This window comes from Lithobates pipiens, unplaced genomic scaffold (genome assembly GCF_037356315.1).
Source record: "Lithobates pipiens isolate NorthernLeopardFrog02 unplaced genomic scaffold, aLitPip1_a1.2 Scaffold_19, whole genome shotgun sequence".
NCBI classification, from domain to species: domain Eukaryota; kingdom Metazoa; phylum Chordata; class Amphibia; order Anura; family Ranidae; genus Lithobates; species Lithobates pipiens.
The window spans coordinates 256,959,169-256,975,214 of record NW_027507764.1 but is presented as its reverse complement, the minus strand read 5'-3'; positions in this window follow the sequence as shown (position 1 = coordinate 256,975,214).

The following is a 16,046-nucleotide window of genomic DNA, read 5'->3' as shown; positions in this document are numbered from 1 at the left end:
GTCCACCAGAAGATCCTTAAAAGCTATACATCATGCCGAGACCCGAAGAAATTCAGGAACAATTGAGAAAGAAAGTAATTGAGATCTATCAGTCTGGAAAGGGTTATAAAGCCATTTCCAAAGCTTTGGGAATCCAGCGAACCACAGTGAGAGCCATTATCCACAAATGGTCGAAGACATGGAACAGTGGTGAACCTTCCCAGGAGTGGCCAGCCGCCCAAAATTACCCCAAGAGCGCAGCGACAACTCATCCAAGAGGTCACAAAAGACCCCACAACAACGTCCAAGGAACTGCAGGCCTCACTTGCCTCAGTTAAGGTCAGCCTTCATGCCTCCACCATCAGGAAAAGACTGGGCAAAAATGGCCTGCATGGCAGAGTTCCAAGGAGAAAACCACTGCTGAGCAAAAAGAACATCAAAGCTCGTCTCAATTTCTCCACAACACATCTTGATGATCCCCAAGACTTTTGGGACAACATTCTGTGGACCGATGAGACAAAAGTGGAACTCTTTGGAAGGTGTGTGTCCAAGTATATCTGGCGTAGAAGGAACACTGCATTTCATAAAAAGAACATTATACCAACAGTAAAATATGGTGGTGGTAGTGTGATGGTCTGGGGCTGTTTTGCTGCTTCAGGACCTGGAAGACTTGCCGTGTTAAAAGGAACTATGAATTCTGCTGTCTACCAAGAGATCCTGAAGGAGAATGTCCGACCATCTGTTCGTGTACTCAAGCTGAAACGAACTTGGGTTCTGCAGCAGGACAATGATCCTAAACACACCAGCAAGTCCACCACCGAATGGCTGAAGAAAAACAAAATGAAGACTTTGGAGTGGCCTAGCCAAAGTCCTGACCTGAATCCTATTGAGATGTTGTGGTATGACCTTAAAAAGGCCGTTCATGCTCGAAAACCCTCTAATGTAACTGAATTAGGACAATTCTGCAAAGATGAGTGGGCCAAAATTCCTCCAGGACGCTGTAAAAGCCTCATTGCACGTTATCGCAAACGCTTGGTTGCAGTTGTTGCTGCTAAGGGTGGCCCAACCAGTTATTAGGTTTAGGGGGCAATCACTTTTTCACACAGGGCCATGATGGTTTGGATTTTTTTTCACCTTTAATAATAAGCACCTTCATTTACAAATTGCATTTTGTGTTTACTTGTGTTGTCCTTGACTATTGTTTAAATTGGTTTGATGTTCCGAAACACTTAAGTGTGACAAACATGCAAAGGAACAGGAAATGAGGAAGGGGGCAAACACTTTTTCACACCACTGTAGATGCCATAAAACACTCTGATGGATTAATATTTTTTTAATAGAGATTTATACATCAGACCAAAAAGAGGGACAACTGAGGAGGAAAGTGGGCCAGAGCGATTTTGTTCACATGAGGAACAATTGAGATCAGTGAATGACTATTCAGGCCCCTTTCACACTTGTGTGACTTGTCCTGCGACTTGGGACTGCAAAGTCACATGAAAAGTCGTAGTCCATGATTTCAAATGAATACTATTCATATCTGTGTGACTTCAAAGTAGTCCCTGTACTGCTTAGGTCTGACTTTGATGCGAGTTGAGGTCCATAGACCTCAACTTTACACAGACATTCCCTGAAATCGCATCACTTTCAAGTCACAGCAGTGTGAAAGTGACCTAACCAGAGACAGAAGACTTCACTAGCTCACCAGCATATGAGAATATTTTTGTAAACGTATTAATGCTATGAAAATTGTAAGCAATTGAAGTGTATGTGTAGGAAAAACATATTTTAGTTTGGGGTGTAACAGGGATCCCCTTCCAATTGGTATTGTTATACTTCTGCTGGGCAGATTTGAATCCAGAAAAAGAGGTGAGGGGAAACTCTTTCAACTGAGGCAACAGCTGCAGTGATGACCGTCTAAGGCAGTGGCGTCACTAGGGTTGATGTCACTTGGTGAGGTAAAACATGGTGTCACCCCCCCTCTTGTCTAGGCTGCAGGCATCGCATGGTCACTAGGCGCACCCCAAACTGGCCCCTGTAAGTGATAGTATAGTGTGGTATAGTGGTAGGTTAGGATAGTATAGGGTGGTATAGTGGCAGGTTAGGGTAGTAAAGGGTTTTATAGTGGCAGGTTGGGGTGATATAGGGCAAGTTAGGGTGGTGCAGGGCAGTTTGGGGTGGCATGGGGCAGGTTGGGGGTAAAGGGCAAGTTAGAGTGGCATAGGGCAGGTTGGGGTGGCACAGGGTAGGTTGGGGTGGTATAGGGCAAGTTAGGGTGGAACAGGTTGGGCTGGGGTGGCACAGGGCAGGTTGGGGTGGTATAGGGCAAGTTAGTGTGGCATAGGGCAGGTTGGAGTGACACAGGGCAGGCTGGGGCGGTATAGGGCAAGTTAGTGTGGCATAGGGCAGGTTGGGGAGGTATAGGGCAAGTTAGGGTGGCACAGGGCAGGTTAGGATTCTACGTAGTGATACTGTGCACTGCAGTAACTTACAGCGGGGCTGGACTGTGGGTGATCGCGGCCGCCTGGAGTCCCGCCTCCCTGCCTGATGTGCGCTGTGTGTCTCCCCCTGAGGTCTATTTCTCATCTGCCCTCTCACCTCCTCCATGTAAACTACCCCCCTCCTCTGTCAGCTACCCCTCCTCCTCTGTCAGCTACCCCCTCCTCTGTCAGCTACCCCCCTCCTCTGTCAGCTACCCCCTTCCTCTGTCAGCTACCTCTCTTCCTCTGTCAGCTACCCTTCCCCTCCTCTGTCAGCTACCCTTCCCCTCCTCTGTCAGCTACCCTTCCCCTCCTCTGTCAGCTACCCTTCCCCTTTTCTGTCAGCTACCCCCCCCTCTGTCAGCTACCCCCAAACAACATGCACCCCCCATCTTCTACCGCTCCAGCGGGGTTAATGTCCTGCAGCCGGATCACACTGCACTGGCTGTCTGTGCGCTCGCTCTCCCCCCCCCAGCCGCCAGCGCAGATTCCGCCAGAGACAGTGAATGGAGGTCCATTGGACTGGTGTTCTAGCAACCAGGGATGCTTTTGCAGGAGAAAGCATGGTATTACAGACTCCCCCCCTAACAGGTTCACACACACACACATACACACACACACACACACACACACACACACACACACACCCCTTTGGCTTTTTTTGTAATTAAAAGGTGCTTGAAAGGGTTGTAGAATGCACAGTGCCATTTTGTGAACAGTTTGTATGAGGTTGGGTTCAGTAGGGATGATTCAGGTTTTTGGGTGGAGGTACACCATCCACTGTTCTACTGACACCGTCCACTGCTCTACTAATACTGTCCACTGCCCTACCAACACTGTCCTCTGCTCTACCGACACTGTCCTCTGCTCTGCCGACACCGTCCTCTGCTCTGCCGACACCGTCCACTGCTCTGCCGACACAGTCCTCTGCTCTGCCGACACCATCCTCTGCTCTGCCAACACCGTCTACTGCCCTGCCGACACCGTCCACTGCTCTACCGACACCGTCCACTGCCCTACCGACACCGTCCACTGCTCTACCGACACCGTCCACTGTCCTAATGACACCGTCCTCTGCCCTACTGACACCGTCCACTGCCCCACTGACACCGTGCTCTACTGACACCGTCCACTGCCCTACTGACACCGTCCACTTCCCTACTGACACCGTCCACTGCTCTACTGATACTGTCCACTGCCCTACCGACACTGTCCTCTGCTCTACCGACACCGTCCTCTGCTCTACCGACACCATCCTCTGCTCTGCCGACACCATCCTCTGCTCTGCCGACACCGTCCACTGCCCTATTAACACCGTGCTCTGCTCTACTGACACCGTCCACTGCTCTACTGACACCGTCCACTGCCCTACTGACACCGTCCACTGCTCTAATGACACCGTCCACTGCTCTACTGACACACCGTCCTCTGCCCTACTGACACCTTATCCACTGCCCTACTGACACCCCATCCACTGCCCTACTGACACAGTTAACTGCCCTACTGACACCGTTCACTGCTCTACTGACACCGTCCACTGCCCTACTGACACCGTCCACTGCTCTACTAACACCGTGCTCTGCTCAACTGACACCGTCCACTGCCCTACTGACACCGTCCACTGCCCTACTGACACCGTCCACTGCTCTACTGACACACTGTCCACTACCCTACTGACACCCCATCCACTGCCCTACTGACACAGTTAACTGCCCTACTGACACCGTTCACTGCTCTACTTACAGCGTCAACTGCCCTACTGACACCGTTCACTGCTCTACTGACACCGTCCACTGCCCTACTGACACCGTTCACTGCTCTACTGACACCATGCTCTACCATACTGACACCGTTCACTGCTTTAATGACACCGTCCACTGCTCTACTGACACCATCCACTGCCCTACTGACACCGTCCTCTGCTCTACTGACACCGTCCTCTGCTCTACTGACATCGTCCACTGCCCGACTGACACCGTCCCTTGCTGTACTGACACCGTCCACTGCTTTACTGATGCCATCCACTGCTTTACTGATGCCATCTACTGCTCTACTGATGTCATACACTGCTCTACTGACGCCATCAGTGGATCTTCTGACACCACCCACTGCTCTACAGGTTGACAGTGTCCACTTTAAAGGTAGGCTAGTTTCATATTTTAACTGACATTTCTTTTATTAATCGAATCATATTTTATGGGTACACAAATGCTTTTGTTTTGTTTAACCATGCCCTTTTAAGTCCTCCCCCCCCCACACTGTTAGTGCAGTTTGGCCACAGCCACTGTTCACCGTAGCACACTTCATTACTACTCTCTTTGGTTAACCCCAAAGGTGTCCCAGGTATTTTACAATGCTATAGCGTGTACTACACTGTGTGCCGTGAAAGTGATCGGGTTTGTCTTGAAGAAAAGGTGGCAACCCTAGATATTAGCCTGACTGAGTGAGGAGTGTTACAGGCAGCCTCACCCGCATGGCTGAGTGCCCTGCTGCAGGCAAAAAAGAAGTGTTTAGCGGTGGCCCCGGTGTCACCCCTCTAGCGGGCGTCACCCGGTGCGGGCTGCACCCCGATAGCAATACCACTGGTCTAAGGTGGTAGGTTCAACGTTTTTCTCTGTGGGGAGTTATCGCATCTGCTGGCAGAAGAGGGCACCGCTGTGCGTTTTTACATAGCAAGGCACTGTTTACCATTTTTCAAAACTTTAATGAAACCTCAAAGTGACATTCCATTATTTGTATGTGCGGCCACTCAGCTGAGCTGAGCAACCGCACATAAAGACACAGGATCACACAGAGACCTGTGGAGTGGTGGGGAAATCTGCTCCGGTGCACGGGGAACAGCTGCAATGATCCATTCAATTCTTTTCTATTCCTTTATTTTATTCTATTCTTTTAACCACTTCAAGACCAGGCCTATTTCTGACATTTGTTGCTTTGTGCTCCTAAACCAAAATATTCAATAGTCCAAAAAAAAGAAAAAGAACCGTAAAGTCTCTTTATTTGATAAGAATGATCAAATCCCACGTGTGTAGTCAGATTCACATTCCATCTTCATTTATATAGGAATGACATGCGAGCACCACGTGACAATCCCACCACCCCTGTGGATGCAGGCTTACTGGACGTATCTGACCCAAATGAATATATATTCGAAGGGTCACACAGGCTTATGTAGTATCAATAGGAATTCACATTCGCGAGGTTTGAATCGCCAGGAAAACATCAAAACGATCATTCTGCCCATATAATGGATAATAATAGGTTTTCTCCAACTGTATGGTCCAGCTCAGAATATTGGGCACATGAAATAAGAAGATGGGGCCAAATAGTGTAATTCCATTAAAAAAACTATTTTAATAAAAATAATGGTAACAAACTCACATTTATGAAGTAAATCAAGCGCTTTTCAACTAAAAAAAAAATCTGCTGCAGTAGAGTCTTTCCGATGCGTTTCATCCTCATAAACATCGTCTGGGGTTTATGTAATTTTTGCACATGTTCTTTTTCTTTTGTATTTTGTTTAGCGCTACACTTTTTTATAGATTGTACATTTTTTACCTTGAAATATCCATTTGGACGTGTTAGCAGCTTTTTTCATATTTGGATAGCGCAGTGTTCTTTTTTCTATTTCTGACATTTGTTGTTTACAAGTTAAAATCTGTATTTTTTGCTAGAAAATGACTTAGAACCCCCAAACATTTATATTTTTTTATATATATATAAATTAGCAGAGACCCTAGAGAATAAAATGGCAATCGTTACAGGGTGACATAAAATATTGCATTTGTGCAATGAATAAAAAAAAAACTAAACAGTAAAGTTAGCCGAATTCTAATGTATAATGTGAAAGATAATGTTACGCCCAGTAAAATGATACTTAACATGTCAGGCCGCGTACACACGCGGGGACTGTTCGCTCAACTTTGTCCGCTGAACAGTGTTTCGGCGGACAGTCCGCTCGTGTGTGGGCTTTCAGCGGACAGTTTCAGCGGACAGTCTGCTGAACAAAGTTTTTCGGAAATTCAGCGAACAGTCCCCTCGTGTGTAGGCTTGTTCGTCAAACTAAGTTCCGCGCATGCTCAGAAAGGATTTACACGCCAAAGTTTGCATTGCAGTGTATAGGACGTCGTTTTCTAGTCCCGTCGTACGTGCCGTTCACGTCATCGCGCACGGTTTCAGCGGACTGTTCGTTCGTCGTGTGTGGGCAAGTCCGTCCATGCTAATTTTGAGCGGACTGTCCGCTGTTTGACGGACAAAGTTGAGCGAACAGTCCCCGCGTGTGTACGCGGCCTCATGCTTTAAAATTGCACACACTCATGGAATTCCGTCTAAATACAGTACCTAAAAATCTCCATAGACAATGTTTGGAGCTGTTTAACTTTGCAGTTTTCTTTGGTGCGTGATCACGGAGGGATGGGACGCTTTAATTTTTATTTTTATTTTTATTTTTTTACACTGTCCATGTAAAACAATAATTTCTGATCACTATCATTGCTGTCACAAGGAATGCACACATCCCTTGTGACAGTAATAGGCAGTGACAGGTACTCTTTATGGAGGGATCTGGGACCCCAAGCCCCTTCTCTGCATTAGAATCTATTCAAAACGCCAAGATCAGTGTTTTTGAATACAGACTTTTTTTATCTTAAACTGTATCTGTTGGCTGTCAAGTAAACTGGAAGTGATGTTGTGGCATTGCTTCTGGGTTTCTACATCAGAGAACCGATCCGAATCCGGCATTGTTCGGGTCTCCGGCCAGCCGACGGATGGGCAGCGTGGCTGAAGGTGGCAGGGGGGGCCTTCACCCCTGCTGCTTGTAATAACAGCCGTGCGGCCAGGCCCAGACTGGCCATAGGGCAGACCGGGCATTTTCCGGTGGGCCGAGGCCGCCCGTGGCCAGTTGATTAGGCCGCATAGCGGGAGGTAAGCGTCGACCACGACCTGAACATGGGTAACACAGGCCGTGGCCACCGCTCACCTGCCGCTAAAAGGCCGTGCCTGTGTCATCTCCGGCGGCTGCATGGGGTGAGCTGTGTGTGTCTGTCACACACAGCTCAGCCTCAGAGCCGCGCTGACATTTCCGCTCTCCTCCTCCAGCCGTGGGCATCAGCACAGTGGGAAGAGCTGCAGGCTGTTGTCACGATATTCCCCCTTCGCTCCCCCTACCCTTTTCATGTCGGCAGCAGGGGGAAGAGAAGGCTTTCCTGGCTGTTCGTTTTTCTCTCCCCATTGGCCACAACAGAGGGCCAATCTGAAGCAACTAAAGGGGCATCATGGGAAATGTAGTCCCAGAGATAGGTGGCCCAATTGTTATCAGCAGAGAGCAGACTACATTCCCCAGCATGCACTCTGCTGGGGGGGAAAGAGAAAACCAGGAAACAAGCTGAGAAGTGCTTGTAGCAGCTACTAAAGAAGACATGGAAAACGAAATAGAGGACTGTGCTGGGGAACTAATAGCCCCAGCACCACCAGAGAGAGTCACACTGTACCGCACCACCAGAGAGAGCCACACTGTACCTGCACCACCAGAGAGTCACTGTACCCGCACCACCAGAGAGAGCCGTGCTGTACCCGCACCACCAGAGAGTCACACTGTACCGTATCACCAGAAAGCCACACTGTACCCGCACCAGAGAGCCACACTGTACCCACACCACCAGAGAGAGAGCCATGCTGTACTCGCACCACCAGAGAGTCACACTGTACCGTACCACCACAGAAAGAGCCACGCTGTACCCGCACCACCAGAGAGTCACACTGTACCGTACCACCAGAGAGATAGCCATGCTGTACCCGCACAAGAGAGAGCCACGTTGTACCCGCACCACAAGAGAGCCACGCTGTACCCGCACCACAAGAGAGAGAGCCACGCTGTACCCGCACCACAAGAGAGAGAGCCACGCTGTACCCACACCACAAGAGAGAGAGCCACGCTGTACCCGCACCACCAGAGAGCCACGCTGTACCCGCACCACCAGAGAGCCGCGCTGTACCCGCACCACCAGAGAGCCGCGCTGTACCCGCACCACCAGAGAGCCACGCTGTACCCGCACCACCAGAGAGCCACGCTGTACCCGCACAACCAGAGAGCCACGCTGTACCCGCACAACCAGAGAGATAGCCACGCTGTACCCGCACCACCAGAGAGAGAGCCACGATGTACCCGCACCACCAGAGAGCCATGCTGTACCCGCACCACCAGAGAGAGAGCCACGCTGTACCCGCACCACCGGAGAGAGAGCCACGCTGTACCCGCACCACCAGAGAGAGAGCCACGCTATACCTGCTCCACCAGAAAGAGAGCAGGTCAGTGTCACTGGGCCGTGTAGGCACAATAGTAGACAGACGTATATGGCCACAATAGGACTTGGGCACTGTAATATAAAGGGGACTGCACTGTAATCATTGCAGTGCCCCTTTATAGTGCAGTTCCCTTTGTATCACAGTGTCCCTGCACATTACAGTGTGGAGGACCGACACCAGCCACCCCTGCGAATGTCTAACGACCCCCCCAATCCCTGGAAAAGTTGGCTGCTCAGTCTAAAATGCCCGGGCCTATTTTTTGTCCCAGTCCGGGCCTGCGTGCGGCTACATAACTGCATCTGTTGTTATTGCAAGAAAGCCGACCATCAGCTCTAAAAAAAAGGTACTGGGGTGATGCCTGCAGCTGCATGCATCATTTCAATACAACTACTTGAGCAAAATGATGTACAAGTATGTGATTTTGCATGAAGTGGCAAAGCAGCCTAAGTAGGAATCATCATCTTATTTCACTTTCATAACTTACCCATATTTTTTTTTGTTTAATACATGTTTATTGAAGAGAATAGTGAAAAGAGTAAGCAATGGTAATACAAGCATATTGTGTAAATACATGCATAAGTAAGCAAATATCACCCAAAGACCAGCAGGAACTGAAGACCTAAAAATAGGAGATAAAAGGCAAAGCCTCAAATAATAACCTGGGTCTGGGTGGGCATGTGGAAACTTATTAGCAATCTAATATTATGGTAGGTAAAGTGAGAATTTGAGGGGAAAGAGAAAAGAAAACGGAGAGGGGGAGAAGGAGGGAGAGAAGGAGAAGAGCAAAGGATGAGGAGAGGGTGGGTAAGGGTAGGGAGAAGGTAATAGGGTGCTGGTAATTGATGGGGTGAACAAATCTGTATGAGTAAAAATCGTAATTAGGGATGAGCCGAACACCCCCCGGTTCGGTTCGCACCAGAACTTTCGAACGGACCCCAAATTCGAACGAACTTTAGAACCCCATTGAAGTCTTTGGGACTCGAACGTTCGAAATGAAAAGTGCTAATTTTAACGGCTAATATGCAAGATACTGTCCTAAAAAGGGTTTGGGGACCTGGCTCCTGCCCCAGGGGACATGGGTCAGTGCCTAAAATGTTTTTAAAAATGGCCGTTTTGGCGGGAGCACTGATTTTAATGACGATTAAAGTGAAAAAAAAAAGTGAAATATTCCTTTAAATATGGTGCCTGGGGGGTGTCTGTAGTATGCCTGTGAAGTGCCACGTGTTTCCTGTGTTTAGAACAGTCCCTGCACAAAATGACATTAAACGGAAATAACACCATTTAAAACTGCTTGCAGTTTTATTGTTATATCTGGTTCCTGCAATATGGTTGAAAATCATTGAGAAAAATGGCATGGGTAGCCCTCCCTGCCCATTACCAGCCTATTTGGGTCTTGTACGCATATTAAGGGGAACCCTGTACCCATATTAAAAAAAGGAAATGCGTGTGGCCCCCAGGCCCTATATACTCAGAACAGCAGTATACAGGTGGTGCAAACAAGACAGGGACTGTGTAGGTTTGTTGTGTTAAGTTGAATCTGTTTGTAATTTTCAACTGGTACATTTTTAAAGTGTAGCTCCAGTCAAAAAAACTATTTTTAAGCTTTTTGGAAAACATAGGGAAGGGTTATCACCCCTGTATAATTTGTTTTGTCGTCCATCTTTTTTCATCTCACTTGCTGTTGTCTCCTTCCGTTTGCAAGTAGGAGATGTTTGTAAATTGGATGTTTGAAAGTAGGGGCCTGCCCTATATGCTCTGCAGAAATGGCGGAACAAGGTGTTGGTTTTGCCACAACATTGTAAGCCCTCAAAGTGACTCTTGGTGGGCGCTGGAGTGCCCTGCTGTGAACGATTATATCAAGAATTGTAATTACATGCCATTGTTGAACAGTGGTAGAAAAATTGACCTTTGGTGGTTGTGGTGCTGGTGCCACAACACTATAAGTCCTCACCGTTACTCTGGGTGGGCACAGGAAGGGGCCCTCCTGTGAAATATTATATCAAGAATTGTAATTACATGTCCCTGTTAAACAGGGGCAGAAAAATTTGGCCTTAGGCACAGCTGCTGGTGCCACCACACTGCAACCTCTTCCATATACTCTTGTTTGATTGCAGGAATTAGCCCTGCTGCAAAGCATTGCATCAAAAATTGTAATTAAACGCCCCTGTTAAACAGGGGCAGAAAAATTGGGCCTTAGGCACTGGTGCCACCACACTGCAACCTCCCCCATATACTCTTGTTTGATGGCAGGAATTAGCCCTGCTGCAAAGCATTGCATCAAAAATTGTACTTAAACGCCCCTGTTAAACAGGGGCAGAAAAATTGGGCTGATGGCATCAACCAGAACCAGAAATGTTCTTCCAACATATCAGCGGAGGATGAAGAGGATAGACAATCAACATAACAGGACAGTCACTCAGCATCAGCATAGGCAGTCTTGAAGGGATGTGATATTTCAAAAAAAAATTATTCTGTTACATCAGCTTCAGGTGCTTGGTAGCTGTGGGTGATCCAAGACTGATTCATCTTGATGAAGGTCAGTCGATCAACTGATTCGGCGGACAGGCGCACCCTGTGATCGGTAACAAAGCCACCAGCAGCACTGAAGGTGCGTTCCGAAAGAACGCTGGATGCAGGACAGGCCAGTAGCTCAATTGCATACTTTGCAAGCTCTGGCCAGTGATCCATCCTCAAGACCCAGTAAGCCAGAGGATTTTCGGTGGGAAAGGTGTCCAAGTCTGACCTTGCCCCTAGGTATTCCTGCACCATGTAAATCAGACGCTGGCGATGGGTGCTGGAACCGATCATACCTTGGGGCTGCGGACTAAAAAATTGTCTGAAAGCATCAGTCAGACGGCCACCTTCTCCACCGCTCCTTCTGACCGATGCCTCAGCAACACGTTGTCCAGGACCAGGAGTTTGTAACCTCCCAGTCTCTGGGAACGCATTGCACAGACCTTTCTGCAAGGCCTCCCGGAGATGTCTCATCCTCTGCTCCCTCTGCGATGGCAAGATAAGGTCGGCAACCTTACCCTTGTACCGTGGATCAAGGAGAGTGGCCAGCCAGTAATGGTCCCTCTCCTTGATCCGAAGAATACGAGGATCCTTCCGCAGGCTTTGCAGGATCAGGGAGGCCATGCAGCGTAGGTTAGCTGAGGCATTCGGTCCGGAGTCCTCTGGGTCACTAAGGACAACATGATCCGCAGCTACCTCCTCCCAGCCACGTACAAGTCCACGTGTTTCTTGGGACTGTAAATCATCCCTACAAGACTGCTGCTGCTGATGCTGAGTGCCAGCCTCCACCTCCATGCTGACACAATCATCCTCCTCCTCCTCTTCCTCCTCCTCATCCTCTTCCTGTGTGATGGGTGGCACAGCAGGAACACTGTCTGGATAAAGGGGGCCTTGAGAGGCAAAGAAGTCATCCTCTACCTGCCTCTGTTCTGCCTCAAGTGCCCTGTCCATTATTCCATGCAGCGTATGCTCCAAGAGGTGGACAAGAGGTACAGTGTCACTGATGCATGCACTGTCACTGCTCACCATCCTTGTGGCCTCCTCAAACGGTGACAGGACAGTGCATGCATCCCTGATCATGCCCCACTGGCGTGGTGAGAAAAAACCGAGCTCCCCTGACCCTGTCCTGGTGCCGTAGTCGCACAGGTACTAATTGATGGCCCTCTGCTGCGTGTGCAGCCGCTGCAGCATGGCCAATGTTGAGTTCCATCTGGTGGGCATGTCACATATAAGGCGGTTCTTGAGCAGGTTCAACTCCTTTTGGAGCTCAGCCAGCTGAGCACAGGCATTAAATGATCGGTGGAAATGCACACAGACTTTCCTGGCCTGCTCCAGGACATCCTGTAAGCAGGGGTACCTGCCCAAGAACCGCTGCACCACCAGGTTAAGGACGTGAGCTACACAGGGCACATGGGTCAGTTGTCCCTGTTGGAGGGCGGAGAGGAGGTTGGTGCCATTGTCGCAAACCATCATTCCTGGCTTAAGCTGGCGTGGCGTCAACCACCTCTCGGCCTGCCCCTGCAGAGCTGACAAAACATCCGCCCCAGTGTGGCTCCTGTCCCCCAAACAAACCAGCGCAAGCACGGCATGGCATCGTTTTGCCTGCGTACTTGCGTAGCCCCTGGAACGCCCACGAAGCACCGCTGGTTCTGAGGACAGAACACTGGAAGAGGCCATGGAGGAAGAAGAAGAGGAGGGGGTGGAGGAGAGAGGTGTGTCACAACCAATAGTAGCATTTTGGAGGCGTGGTGGCGGAACAACCTCCAACACTACTGCACCTTGTTTTGCATCCTTCCCAGCTGCCAGAAGAGTGACCCAATGGGCCGTGAAAGACAGGTAACGTCCCTGTCCATGCCTGCTGGACCACGAGTCAGCGGTAATATGCACCTTACCGCTGACCGCCCTGTCCAGCGAGGCAAGGACATTGCCTTCCACATGCCGGTAGAGAGCCGGAATCGCCTTCCGTGAGAAAAAGTGGCGTTTGGGGACCTGCCACTGAGGAACCGCACATTGTACAAACTCACAGAAGGGGGCCGAGTCTACCAACTGAAAAGGCAGCAGTTGAAGTGCTAGCAATTTAGCCAAGCTAGCATTCAACCGCTGGGCATGTGGATGGCTGGGAGTGAACTTCTTTCGCCGGTCCAGCAGCTGGGGCAGGGACATTTGCCTGCTATAATCGGACGTGGGTGTACCGCTAGCAGAGTTCCCGGAAGCACTTGGCTGTGACACACCTAATTCTACACCTTCATTCCTCTCAGAGCAGGTTTCAGAGAGGACTGAAGGTCTAGTGGGGTTGGAGATGCCAGCTGATGAGGAGCAAGGAGAGGTCTGCTTTGTTCTTTGGTGTGGGTCTTTGAGGTACGCTTGCCAACGAGCTGCATGGCAGGTCAACATATGTCTGGTCAAGCATGTGGTGCCCAAGCGGCTGATGTTTTGGCCACGTGAGATACGCTTGAGACATATGTTGCAAATAGTAGCGGTGCGATCTGATGCACTCGTCTCAAAAAAGGCCCACACCAAAGAACTTTTAGAATAACGCGCAGAGGCAGCGCTCTGCACAGGCGGAGCTCTGCGGTGTGATTCAGTCGGTGTGCTGCCCCTAAGCTGGCCCCCGGAGGGCATCCTGCCTCGTTGGACATGTGCCTCCTCCTCCTCCTCTCTCCTTCCAGGCACCCACGTGGAGTCAGTGCCCTCATCATCCCCTCCCTCTTCATCGCTGTAGCACACCTGGCAGTATGCTGCAGCTTGTGGAACATGACTGCCAGATTGCTGTCCTTCTTGAGCATCCCCTCTCTCTGCGCTCACGCTACTGCCTTCCTCTAGCTGAGTGTCATCATCAGAGCCCACAAAACACTGGGCATCCTCCTGGAGCATGTACCCAACACTGTGCTCAAAGAGTTCAGGAGACTCCTCAGGAGGACGTGGTGGGTCTAGGGAAGGAGTCACTGATGATGACATTGAGAGGAGGGAAGACGATGCGTTGGCAGCTGCTTTGCTAGTACCCTGAGACTGGGTGAGAGAGGATGAAGAGGGCTTGGTCATCCACTCTACCAAGTCGTTGGCATGTTGCGGTTCAACATGTCCAGCTGCCGAAAAGAAGGACAAGCGTGTCCCATGGCCACGTGCTGATGACAATGCACCGCGTCCACGACCAGCACTGCTGTCTCTAGACACAGAGCCTGCTTGCCCTCTTTTATCGGCTCGCGCCTGTCTGCCTCTCCTTGCTGGCCTTCCAGACATGGTAATGGCCTAAAGGGAGTTGGGTAAAAAAGCAGTTGGGTAGTGTATATTGTGCTAGAGGCACACAACACCCACTAACTCCTGCAGATGCCTTTATTATAGAACACCAGAGATAAAGGGGTATATACAGATGTATACTGTGCTGTGCTGGAAGCACACACAACTTCCAATAACTCCTGCAGATGGCAAGTGGGCTCAAATAGAGAACAGCTATGTAGGTGGATATAGCGGTATATACTGGGTACAGAGCACGCAGACAGCACGCACTATCTCCTAACACTACTGACTGCAAGCTCTATTATAAAAGATAGATCACTAGCTATATAGGTGAGGTGAATATAGCGGTGTATACTGCGGTCAGGGCACGCAGACAATAACCACTACACAACAGCAAGATCGAAAATCGGCCGAAAACGATCGGTGTGTACTGTGTTGAAGGTACACAGAACACCCACTGCTTCAGACGCCAACACACTACACAAGGCCGCCGCGCTGGCGGCCTTATATAGTGTGGCTATGGCTATCCTGCCTGTGGCCAATCATGGCTCTCCTCGCTGCTGGCGCTGCGATTGGCCAAGCATGCGGGGTCACAGTGCATGCTTGGCCAATCATGAGCCAGCAATGCACTGCGCCATCGCAGTGCATTGTGGGCCGTGAGCGCCACGCGAATTTGGCGCGAACGGACCAAAATGTTTGGACTTCGCCGAACAGCCAATGTTCGAGTCGAACGTATGTTCGACTCGAACACGAAGCTCATCCCTAATCGTAATATTCCACATAGGAAAATAAGAGACAACATCTGGCTGTACAACTTAAAGAGGAAGTAAACCTTGATGGGTTTACTTCCTCTTTGTCTCACTGCAAAGGTAAAGCATAATAGGCTACACGCATGGGAGCCTCCACTAATGGCATATCGGCGTTAGCAGCGGCATGCCGCTAACGGCGATAGTGCGCCTGTGTGCCGCTGTCTACAGTGCATGCTCCGTAGACAGCTGTTACTGTTTCCTAAACCGTATAGGTTTAGGAGATATTTCTTGGACCTACAGGTAAGCCTTAATATAGGCTTACCTGTAGGTCAAAGTGGTTTGTAAGGGTTTACAACCACTTTAAGGGATTGCACACATAATTGCTTTATAGTAGGAGTTGGACTTATATTTAAACCAGAGGGCCCATATTTTGGTGTGAGGCCCATAGTTACATAGCAGTTACATAGTAGGTGAGGTTGAAAAAAGACATCAAGTCCAACCTATGTGTGTGATTATATGTCAGTATTAAATTGTATATCCCTGTATGTTGCTGGCCAAAAGAGGGATTGCTTTGACTAGGGATGCACCGATACCATTTTTTGTTTTGTTTTGTTTACGAGTACCATACATACTTACTTATTTTAGTACTCGCAGATACCAATTACCGATACCTACCGAAACTGTTTTGTTTTCACTTCCGCTATCAGCAATGGTACAAAGCATTAAAAAGTTATTTACAAAAGAAATAAATTGTTTTTTTTTTTGCACTTTTTCAATATGAAAT